Genomic DNA, 11,207 nt, shown 5'->3' with positions numbered 1-11,207 from the left:
ATGGCAAACCGATAGCGTTAATGGACCGAGACCGTTGCCGGTCGATAAAGTCGAAATCGACTATTTGGGAAACGAGCTTTCCAAGACCATCGCCGTTGAGTTTCTGGGAAAGGAATCCGGCTCGTACGCGGTCTCCTGGCTGGAACTAGCGCGAAGGTAAGTCCAATATTACAAAGAAATAAATCACCCCACTAGGCTATCCCCTTTAGAAAAGTATATATTTCGTTCCGTGACCGGATTTACAAATGACCATAATACGAAGGCGCGAAATCGAGATAAATCAATTTAATGTAGCGCGGAGAAATTATTTTTTTTCTGCTTTCCTCCCTTCCTGATGCCATCTGTATTATGTGAAAATAATTCAGCAATTATTGCACCTAACTTCATTCTCTCCGTTGTCGTGGTCACTGAATCTAAAGTTAATTGGGAATTTCGACGGAAGTCAATTTAATGAAAATTGAATGGTTCGACTTTTAGGGTTTATTCTCAGAGTCGACGGAAAATTTTTTGTCGTTTATTTTCATATTTCTTTATTTCCCAAATCTCGTCATAGAATAAAGGAAAATTTTTCATACTCAATATTTCCAAAACTTCGTACATTTCCAAAATTGTGCAGACGTGAAAAATTAGTTCCCGATCCACCGCGGGATTTTCATGCAGTAGAAATGATTAGAAATTGGGAAAAAATAATTAAAACAACTGAATTTGTCCGCGGGCGAAATCGGGGGTTAAAAGGGGGTGGAAAGTGGTATTTTGCAATTTGTGACAAAACTATTAATTTTAGAGGAAGATGTTCGAAGTAAAAAAAGGAATTAAAAAATGAATATCTTTTATATCTACACTTTTGCACATAACCTCAAATTTGCAAAGTTGCCAAATTATTAATTTTTTTCCGAATAATTCTCTATAAGCCAGCCTGTGTGGTGCAGTGACGTTGAAGCGCGACTATGGTACTAAGGGTCCCTGGTTCGAGCATGGATAGTTACAAATGTATAGTGGGTTGGATTGGTAGAGCAGCCTTGACTGAAACCCCGCTCACTCAAAAGTTCAAACGTAAAATAATAACCCCATGTCTCTATCTTTAAAAACTGCAGTTGCAGACTCGGGCACACTGTACACTATTCATGAAGTTAATAAACGTAATTTCTTTTCATTTAGCAATGATTAATTGAATTGAATTCATAATAGTTTGCACTTAGCTCTTTATAATTCCCGAAACTTCGGGTTGTCGAGGTGTAGAGGTGGTGCCACTGGTGTAGGGCACCCACCGAAATAAGTATCAGAAAACTCGGAACCATTGTACACGTTCGTTTAATCACACAAGAAAGTAAACGTTTGGAACAAAAACCTAACACGATCTTCGGCACCCAGGTGTCTTGCTATCAGTAGAAATTTTGTAGTTTTGGCTATCCAAAGCTATAATTTTTTATAGGGGTGCCATTTGAAATTTTAAGAAAATGATAAGTATTTGGCGAAGGTCAATCAAAAATTTCCTTTTTTCGAACAAACAGAATCAATCTAGCTACGTTTGTTTCTGAGATCCAGGGTGAAAACGAAAAGTTTGACTTTTTGGGACGTTATCACATTTTACTATCCATGTAAGACAGAAAAAAGGTGCCTATTTCAGATATTTTTACGTAGAATCCAGTGGCGTAGTTAAAAAAATTTTTGTACCACCGTTTCTGAGACGCTCCATGGCCATCCTGTTTAAAATCCGTAAAAAATAAGGATTTTATTTTTGGTCCGTGGCTAAAATACATCAGGAACAAGAAAAATTGACGTAAGATGTACAGTGTTGCATTTAAAAAATACGAAATTTGTGTCAAATCTCAGAAACGGTGATCCTAAATTTTTTCTTACTATACCACTGGATTGTACGTAAAAATTGTTCTATGTTTCATGAGTAGTAAGATAAGATATGATAACGTCCCAAAAAGTCTCTACCTTTAAAAACAGCTGAGATACACTGTTCTTTGAGAGAATTTTCGCAAGTTTTTTTTTAATGGGCATATGGCAGGGCATATGGTCTTTGGACTAAACCGTGTCAGAGAATTTTACGACTACTTCCAGGTAGAATTTTTTGTATCAACCACTTTAAGGGAGCTTCTTCCTTTACAGAAACTTCTCTTAAGAAATTAATCTACTTGGGTGCTACACAGGGTGTTTCTTAATAACATGCTAATATTTTTTGGGCTCATTTTAAGAAAAAAAACTGTCTATGAACGTATGTCAAAAAAGTCTTCACTTTTGAGATACGGGGTGATAAAGTTTTAAGAAAAACATCAATTTTTCTATTGTCATTTTCAAGCGTGATTTTGACAACTAGGCGAGGTAGAGAACTGTCAAAAGTGTTTATGTTTGCAAAACAAAACAAAATCTGCTTATTACCTACTAGATCGTTTTTAATTCTTATTACTACCAAATTACAAATAAACGAATTTAATTTTTGTATGCGAAAACTAATTTGTGCTAAATTGAATCTAAACATAACTTTTATTTTAAGAGAAAGCAGTGGCGTACCACTTTTTGCTTCACAAATATCTAGTCTGAGTCTAGTACGGACGCCACTGTTGGAAAGTTTTTTAGGTAAAAAATGATCTTTCATGCATATACGCTGTATACCAAATTTCATAAAAATATTCAAACTGGTATGAAAATGACATTAAAGGTGTTTTTCTTAAAACTTTAACACCCTGTATCTCAAAAATTAAGACGTTTTGGACATACGTAGGAAATTTTTTTCTTAAAATGGGCCCAAAAAGTGCCCCTTTAAATATTAGCATGTTATTAAGAAACGCCCTGTATTTTGTCGGTATGTAAGAAAATTTTCTTAGCTGTCTTTTTAGGGCAATTTTTGGAAAGAAATAAAATTCCCCTTATGTGAAGTTTTGTCCGTCTGTCTGTTCCCCGTCTAACTCGAGAACAGAAAGAGCCAGCGATGTTAAACCTTCGCCAATCGATTTCTACGAGTTTAAGGATCAGTGCTGTTGAATATGAGCCGGATCAAAAGTCTGGTTTCCGAATACGAACCGAGTGGTAAAAATTCCCCTATAAAATTCTTCGTATCATTACGGCGAATTTTCTTTGCTCGTCCACCCAGCCGGCTGTAAGAGATTTTTCAGTCGGAAGCTAGCGATTCCTGTTACGTTCAATATCTCTAGTTTTCCACCAAAGAAACTGCTTCTAACTGGGCGTTAATAACTCAAAAATCTACGTGACCAACATGAGGTAAAGATAAATGGACAAATAAGAGGAAGGCGAGTTGCAAAAAAAACCTGATCAGCACAGTGTTGGCTTCCTCCCATCGCTACCTATAAGCACCAGGTCGTTTTCGGTAACATTCTCTTTCCCAAAAGCGCTTCGTCGTCGGTCATTCTGTAAATACTATCTGCGAACGCCCCACGTTGGGCGCCACTTGACGTAGACGGCTAGAGTTTTATTCGCTATTGTACGTTGTATTTTTAGTAGCGCCCTTTGTTTACTACTATTGCATTAATGGTGAAATGAGCAGCATAAAAAATACGCAGGTATAGTTAATCCATTATTCAACTAACGTGACGTCACAATCGGCTGGTAATCAGATTTAATCGCGCCATCATAAAGTTCAGTTTACGCTCGGCTGGGGAGGTGACTTTTTAATAAAAAATTAGATCGCCGCCGCCGCAATCACGCGACGTGCTTTTAATGTCGCGCGATTAAGCGTTCGGTGCACTTCGAAAGGGGGAGTAATAATCGTTTTGCTTTTATTTCAGGAGGATAGTGCCGCCGAACGGTTTGGGGCTTTTATGGGTGAAGGCGGACGAGTGCCAGTATCGATGCCCCGAGTTAGACGCGTGCATCAACGCCAGCGTGTGGTGCAACGGCGTGGAAGACTGCCCATCAGGAATCGACGAGGCACTTACTCATTGTTCACTTCTGTTTCAGTTGCCTCCGCTCTACTTATTTTTAGTAGCGCTGGCGATTTTGCTTTCGGCCGTTGCAACGTGCGCGATCGCCTGGAAGAGATGCAGAAGACGGCCGCGCTCCTTTTTGCAGACGCGACTGAAAAGTTTGTCCTCGGATACGGCGATTATTGACGAAAAGGGTGTGATTTGCTGACACAGTGACAATTCTGTTCGATACGTTGAGGTTGATAGGGTGACGACAGTGTGACGTTTCCTAACGCTCTCCTTTAACGTACCGATCAGAATTGGACACTTAGGATTTTATACCATTTTATATGGGAGGACCAAAATTTTAAACGTTTAAGGTTTTAGATTTATATTTGTTATAGAGAGGTACCTGTTTAGAGTCTATGCTGTTTTGTTCAAGGCAGGGACAGTTCTGGCCCAAAACAAAGGTTGTTATTGCTTACAATAGAGAATTTCGTTCTTAGAAATCTTCCCAATAACGGGTATTATCTATATTTTTTATAAAGCTCAAAGCACGCGCAGCTACAACGACTACAGCAGGTTTACTCCAACAACAAAATGGCTGTAAGGGTTTTGGCTTCGGACTGAGATGTATAGACATATTAAGGAAGATTAAAGAGCGAACATTTATATTCTTACTAACGTAGACCGTAGCTTTTCGGACGCATATCATTTAAACTAAAATGAGCATGCAATAAAAATGACAACACTGCCAGCACCAGCGGCGTTCATATAGACCCAACAATTTCGATCGGCTTTAACTACAGCGGCCGACTTCATGTGATCACTTTAGGGTATTAGGATATTAGTTTGACAATCTTAAGGGAAAAAACTTGGGCATACCTTTCATATCATGCCGAAACTTTCAGAATAATTTCTCTGATATTTTTGTGAAAAAAGTTCCTTTCGTTTAAAGAAAACAGCGTTTGATATAGTTGTAAAAAAACCGCGATTGCGGATAGCATTGTAAGGTCAGGTGAAGCTGACAATAAATTTTAGATAATGATTAGAGTTAAAGTATTCCTATCTATTAATAATGCGAATTTTGTTAACGTAAGAGAAATAGTAAAAAATTTATATACAAAAACTGTATCTTAATCGTTAAATAGCGAATAAATCTTTTGCAAAAGTTTATAATTTATTCATTATAAAAATTAAGAGCCTTCCAAAGTTGTTTAGTAACCGTTACGCCTCTGTCCTCTGTCGGTATAGTATAGATGTATGCAGTTAGTTTGAGTGTTTCATTTACCTTAGTTCCTTCTTTTGTCATTAGAGGTCACACCATGTATCTTTTTATCTTTATTTATCCCTTCTTTTTTTAATCCTAGCTTGCGTACAAGCTGTTCTTTTTCAGAGAAGTGCTCTCATAGACTCAATCTATTCCCCGATTGGAGTTACTGAGTAGTCTTCTGGCTTCCTAATTACTAAACTCTGTACTACACGCTAACCCGGGTCGTGAATACGCGCCGATCCATATGCTCGACCACAGTACTCGCGTAGTTAAAGACTCCATCGCATCTTCTTAATACGCGGAAAACTCGCGAAAAATTAAAATTTCAAATCAATTCCCGAAAAAATAGAAACCTTCAGTCTGGTAAGCTCGGACGAAATGTACCGCACCAACCCAATTTCGTCTAACGTAATTGAGCAACGGTCTCTCTTGTAAAATCAAAACTGTGAAGTAGAACCACGCAGTGAATACCCCAGCGGCCTAGAACCGAATGCCGTAAAATGGTTCTTACAGATTAATCTCTCCCCCCCCCCCTACTTTTTCATTCATTAATTGACGCCTTTTTCAATATGACTAATAATTAAGTCAACCATTTTTCTTTTAAAGCCAATTAGGAAAAACCAGACTGTCCTGAAAGATCCCACACACGGGAATTATGCTGAATTATATTTCTATAATGTGGACTGGTGTTCTCAAAGCGGCGTAACTTTTTGTCGCCTATTTTTTTGCAACAAAAACCCTGCTGAGATAAGATTATCTCCTATATCTCCGACTCACTAGGGCCTACCACTTCCTAAAGCTATTATGAGAACAATACTCTATAGAATTTAATTAAGTAGATCGCCAATTAAAATTTGTATTAATCGCTTTTAACGTATTGTGATTTCAAGCTCCCACACGTTTAAAAAAAACTGGTTTAATTTGATATTTCACTTAAGAACTGGACTGCGCAAACAAAGAAAACGAAATTATAATAGTGACCCACCCCCAATTTGCAGTAATAAATGGAAATATGCACCCGTCCGCCGGAGAAAATTCCATTATGAACTGAATACCTATACTGTTTTTTTTAAAGTCGCATGTCAATTTGCCAAGATGTTCAGTAGTCGACGGAAACAGGAACCTATTCTGCATTCAAAAGCCACCATTATGAAAAATGTGGAATGATTGATCGTTCCCTTCCGCAATCTGCGACACGAAAAATGTTTACTCCGAAATTTACATAATCATCCGTCAACAATGCTTTCCTTTCTGAAAATTGCCATTACGATGTACCCTCGGGTGTGTACCCCTACTCAACAGAAAATTTAATTACTGATACTAACTGATCTAATTTATACTAAAGGGATGTACCAAAAATAGCCAATAAAGCAAAATCGATATTTTCCTGGTACAAACTTTAAGCTTTAGACATCTTCTAGTGACAGGGATTTAGGTTTAATATAAGGATTAATTGAGATTTTTTCTACAAAACAAAGTACCATGATTTTTACAATTATAACTTTATACACTTTCACACAATGTGGGAAACACATCAACACACAAGACAAAAAATTTCACAAATTCCTCCACACATATTTATCGCTGATAAAAAACTACCTATCCTTTAATCACTTAACAAATCATCTGATTGGTTAGACTCTGAAACAAACCCCACGCCAATTGGTCAAATATTAATGAACATTTCAAAAGCACCCTTGATTTTTCGATAAAATTATGTCACAAATCAGTTTACGACCATGGCTGACAACTTAGTTAACTTAAAAAATTTCAACGTAAATGAAAGGCCCAAGAATTTAATTTAAATTGTATTTACAGAACTGTCATCTTCCAACTAAAACAATGAAAAGCAGTGTTTTGTTTGTGTATTGTTTTCCATCGCGTTAATGGTGTACCTATTCAATCGATCATGAATGTCAAATGTGATTATTAATTTTCATAATTAATTTTCGACTTTAAATATGTTAAGTATGCAAACTCTGTTTATTTACTTGTCAATAATATAAAAATTCCCGCAGCGCGTTTATTTATTAAAGTACCTATGTTTAGCAAGCTTTATGTCGTTATAAAGAGAAGAATTTGTCCTTTTTAAAAATGTCAAAGCCAACTATGAGTACCATTTAAAAAAAAGAAAAATTGTATTATATCTCAAAAACTGTAAAATCGAGAAGGGAATTAGTATATTCATCATGTTAAGCTATAAAATGTAAAGCTTTTATTCGTGTCATTTTGTTGTATTTCTAATGATTCTACATTTAAAAAATTCATTACATTACAAACTGTGGATTTTTTCAAAAAACAAAGCCATATCTTGCATAAGCTCTAAACGACAACTCTTTCCTCATTTAACCGATTCTCTATGTGTATCCCAATCTTAAAATGAAAAAAACTCACCCTGTATATATTACTTCCAAGAAACACTTTCGTAATTATAAACCGATTTCGACCAAACTTTAAGGGTTGGTGTAACTCATAAATATATCGGTTAAATTCGGGAATCAGCCAATTCCGCCATATTGGAACAAAATGGCGGAAAGAAATCGACCTAAATCATCTACTAAATTTGATTTGGTGATGATAAAATTTTAATTAATTAATTATTCGCTTTCAACCGGCTCCGTTCCCGATACCTGGAAAGTGAGCTATGTCACACCCATACATAAATCAGGCGACAAATCTGATATTCGTAACTATCGCCCAATTTCAATCTTAAATATAATTCCAAAAATCTTTGAAAATATTATAGTTGATAAAATCACCCCTTTATTTAGCAATGTTATAACTGAAAAGCAACATGGTTTTACGAAAGGCAGATCTACATGTACAAACTTGCTAGTTTACCAACAATACGTTTTAAAAGCGTTAGAGAACGGTCACCAAGTTGATGCAATATACACGGATTTTACAAAGGCGTTCGATAGAGTTAATCACCAACTTATCAAGTTATGGCATAAAAAATCCGCTGTTTACTAATTATTTGTCAGGGCGTCAGCAAATAGTTAAAATAAAGCAATTTACTTCCTACGCAATACCAATAACTTCAGGAATTCCGCAAGGGTCACATATAGGCCCGCTATTGTTTAATATTTTTATTAATATTTCTAGTTGTTGTAGAAATTCAAAATTGTTACTATTTGCAGATGACCTTAAGTTGTATTCAATTGTAAGGTCCGCTTCAGATGCGATAACTCTCCAATCTTCTCTAAATGAAGTCCTACAGTGGTGCCACAACAATGATATGTGCCTCAACTTTTCTAAATGCTGCGTTTTCATCGAATCTCTAGGCCACATCTGTCCAATTATATGATAGGTAATGTCTCTTTGTGTTCTGTTTCAACAATTGTTGACCTCGGTGTTACTCTTGACCCGGCCCTAACATTAATAACTTATCTTCGAAGGCTTGAAACCTACAGCACTAGGAATTCCTAATGTAGCACTAAAGAATGAGACACCTCACAAATATAGTGTCTTCAGGGTGTATGCTAACTTCACAGAGAAGTGGTAAAAGTCACAAAAATAATTAAAGCACTAGGAAGCACTACCGAAGCACTAAAGAATGAGACATCTCACAAGTATAGTGCTTTCAGGGTGTTTGCTGGTGTGAAGTTGGCAAGCAGTTCACAAAAATATCGATAAATCGTGAATGACAAGTGTTGCTGCAAAATTAATTGGAGAATTTAAAAGCACTAACGAAGCACTAACGAATGAACCATATATCGACGATAGTGCTTCGAAAGTGCTTGCTAGTGTGAAGTGGACAAACAATTCGGTTAAGTTAATGCTACTAGGTGTTGACTAGAAAATTAATAAGGCACTAGAAAGCACTAACGAAGCACTAATGAATGGGCCATACTCGAGGTCTAGTGCTTCAAGTGTGCTTGCCTACTTCACAGAGCCTCTAGTAAGAATGTGCAATTCCGCAAATGTACTATGTACTAATATTAACTTTGTTGGTACTATGTTTATCGAATTCCGAAGGAAGCTGATGTTACACAACGGTTAACGGTATAATAATACAGGAAAATTAGTCAAATAAAGGGGTCAACCTCGGATTTTTTGGATATAAGCCATAAAGTTCAGTAAACCTTCATTTTGGTGTTCTAAGAGCTGTGTGAAAGTTATCGGGGTCAGACCCTTCGGCGTCGTAAGTTATTCGGGGTCAAAGGTCACGAAAATCAGTTTTTCGCGATTATCTCGGTTTTTATAGCTCCAATCGCATTTCCGTAAGAGGAGAAAGTTGTAGATAATTAAATTTGCCATCACTTTTGTATTTAACATTTTTTCGTAGGAGTTACCGTTCTTGAGATAGAGGGCGCAGAGTGCGCATACATGCTATAATTAAGGTCAAACTGTGAATCTGCTTGAATAATACATTGCATAAAGCTATTAAATCATTAAAACATCATTAACAATTAATAATTTTTAATAATAACTATTATTGTTATTAAATTATTACTATTTTTGATAAATATCCAATATGCTTATTGATTTATTAATACTTACCTATACGTTGTATATTAAACTCATGAAATACTTACCGTATATTTTAATAATTTATTCAAACTAGATTTAAAGTAGAAATAAAACAAGTAGGCAGGTGAATACATAGGCATATTTATTCACATAAAATCAATGTTGATGTCATCGTTATCGCCTGGCTCGTCATCGGGTACACCGGGGTCTCGAACTTCTAAAATTTCTTCCCATATGTTTTCTTCTTCGGGTTCTTCGCTGATTTCAACGGGAATCGCATTTAGGCAACCCTGACCATTGCACTGGCCACAAGCTGCTGTGCATTGCAGCCCGGATTTTCTGCATCCGCAGCGTGGACCACATCCGTTCCTGCAATTGCAGAAAATAGTGCTCATCAATTCATCTGGAGCTCGCGGTGATGTTGTTGTTATGGGCTCCAGAAATTCATTGTACAGGACCCAGCCCCAATCCTGCGGTTCTAAATCGTGCCCTAACCATTTCTGCACCTGACAATACACCCGATTTATGTGCTGATGGGCTGCTGCACTGGTCGGTGGAAGAATGGAGAGTGATACGGGTTTACTCAGTTTGGTTGACTTTAGAAACTGAACTTATCTTAGGTGGTCGATATTTTCCTCGGATTTTGGAGCATTGTATAAAGCCAGTAAAATGCGTACTCCGTTTGAATGTAAGTCTTCTGCAAGACAATTTTCTTGCAAAAACACTTTAGCGAGCTGATCAAAGGTGGCAAGTTTTTGCATGGACTTAATAAAAGTTTTCTTGCCTTTTTTAAATAACGCAGACGTTGTGTCACAGCCACTAAATGCGTGTATAAATAAAATATGTCTTTTCAAAATAGGATATTTGTCGAAACTTTTTCAAGAATAAATTTTAGTTTTGACATTGCCTCTCCCAACTTTTTTCAGGAAAATTTCATCTTCATATAATAGAGTACGTCCAATTAAAATAATCAGCAGATCTTCTCCAATGATAACGGCAGTCCTTCCAAGTTCGGATTCCTCTATGGCTGTTTCGACAATAAGGACATCAGCATCATCTCTGGCTTGTTTGGTTGAAATATTCACTTTCTCTAACTTTGCAATGAGCATACCAATAAGTTTATTTTTATTGTGTCGATTTGATAAAAACTTATCCTTACTGATTGGCACAATCATTCTTTCCTCGAAACTAATTTCGTATGACTTGGAAAGGGCGGCAGTTCTTCTTACTTGTTCCATCGCCTTGGTATTCCTAGTGTAGTCCAAGTATCCGTCGAATACCACAACAGTTTTTGGCCCAAAATGTCTTCGTAGATAATTGACATATTTATCTAAAACCATGCAAAAAGTATCGTCTTTACTCCATACGACGCGATGCAACAGAAATCCACCATCGACGATGCACGTCACATTATTTTCGTCAAGTATGACATCAGAAGGTGTCATATTATCGTATAGAGTGGCTTTCGTGGTTTTCCTCATACCATCATTATCAAATAATGAGGTTGGATATGGGCTCAATTCATATTTAAGGTATTCTTCCAGATTGCTTTCAAATTTTTTTGAGACAGTAATCCTTTGGAATAGTAGCAA

General features: G+C 36.6%; 1 long non-coding RNA gene across 1 annotated transcript; it reads left to right on the top strand.

The window, feature by feature from the left end:
- The first annotated feature begins 9 nt into the window (after window positions 1–9).
- On the top strand, window positions 10–5,040 carry LOC116182675. Its single transcript, XR_004147582.1, has 2 exons — window positions 10–156; window positions 3,753–5,040. It is a non-coding gene; the product is annotated as an uncharacterized LOC116182675 (long non-coding RNA).
- The last annotated feature ends 6,167 nt before the right edge of the window (window positions 5,041–11,207 follow it).

This window comes from Photinus pyralis, unplaced genomic scaffold, assembly GCF_008802855.1.
Source record: "Photinus pyralis isolate 1611_PpyrPB1 unplaced genomic scaffold, Ppyr1.3 Ppyr1.4_unclustered_Scaffold6897, whole genome shotgun sequence".
Taxonomy (NCBI): domain Eukaryota; kingdom Metazoa; phylum Arthropoda; class Insecta; order Coleoptera; family Lampyridae; genus Photinus; species Photinus pyralis.
The sequence above is the reverse complement of the archived record's forward strand: the minus strand, read 5'-3'. Positions and strand labels throughout refer to the sequence as shown.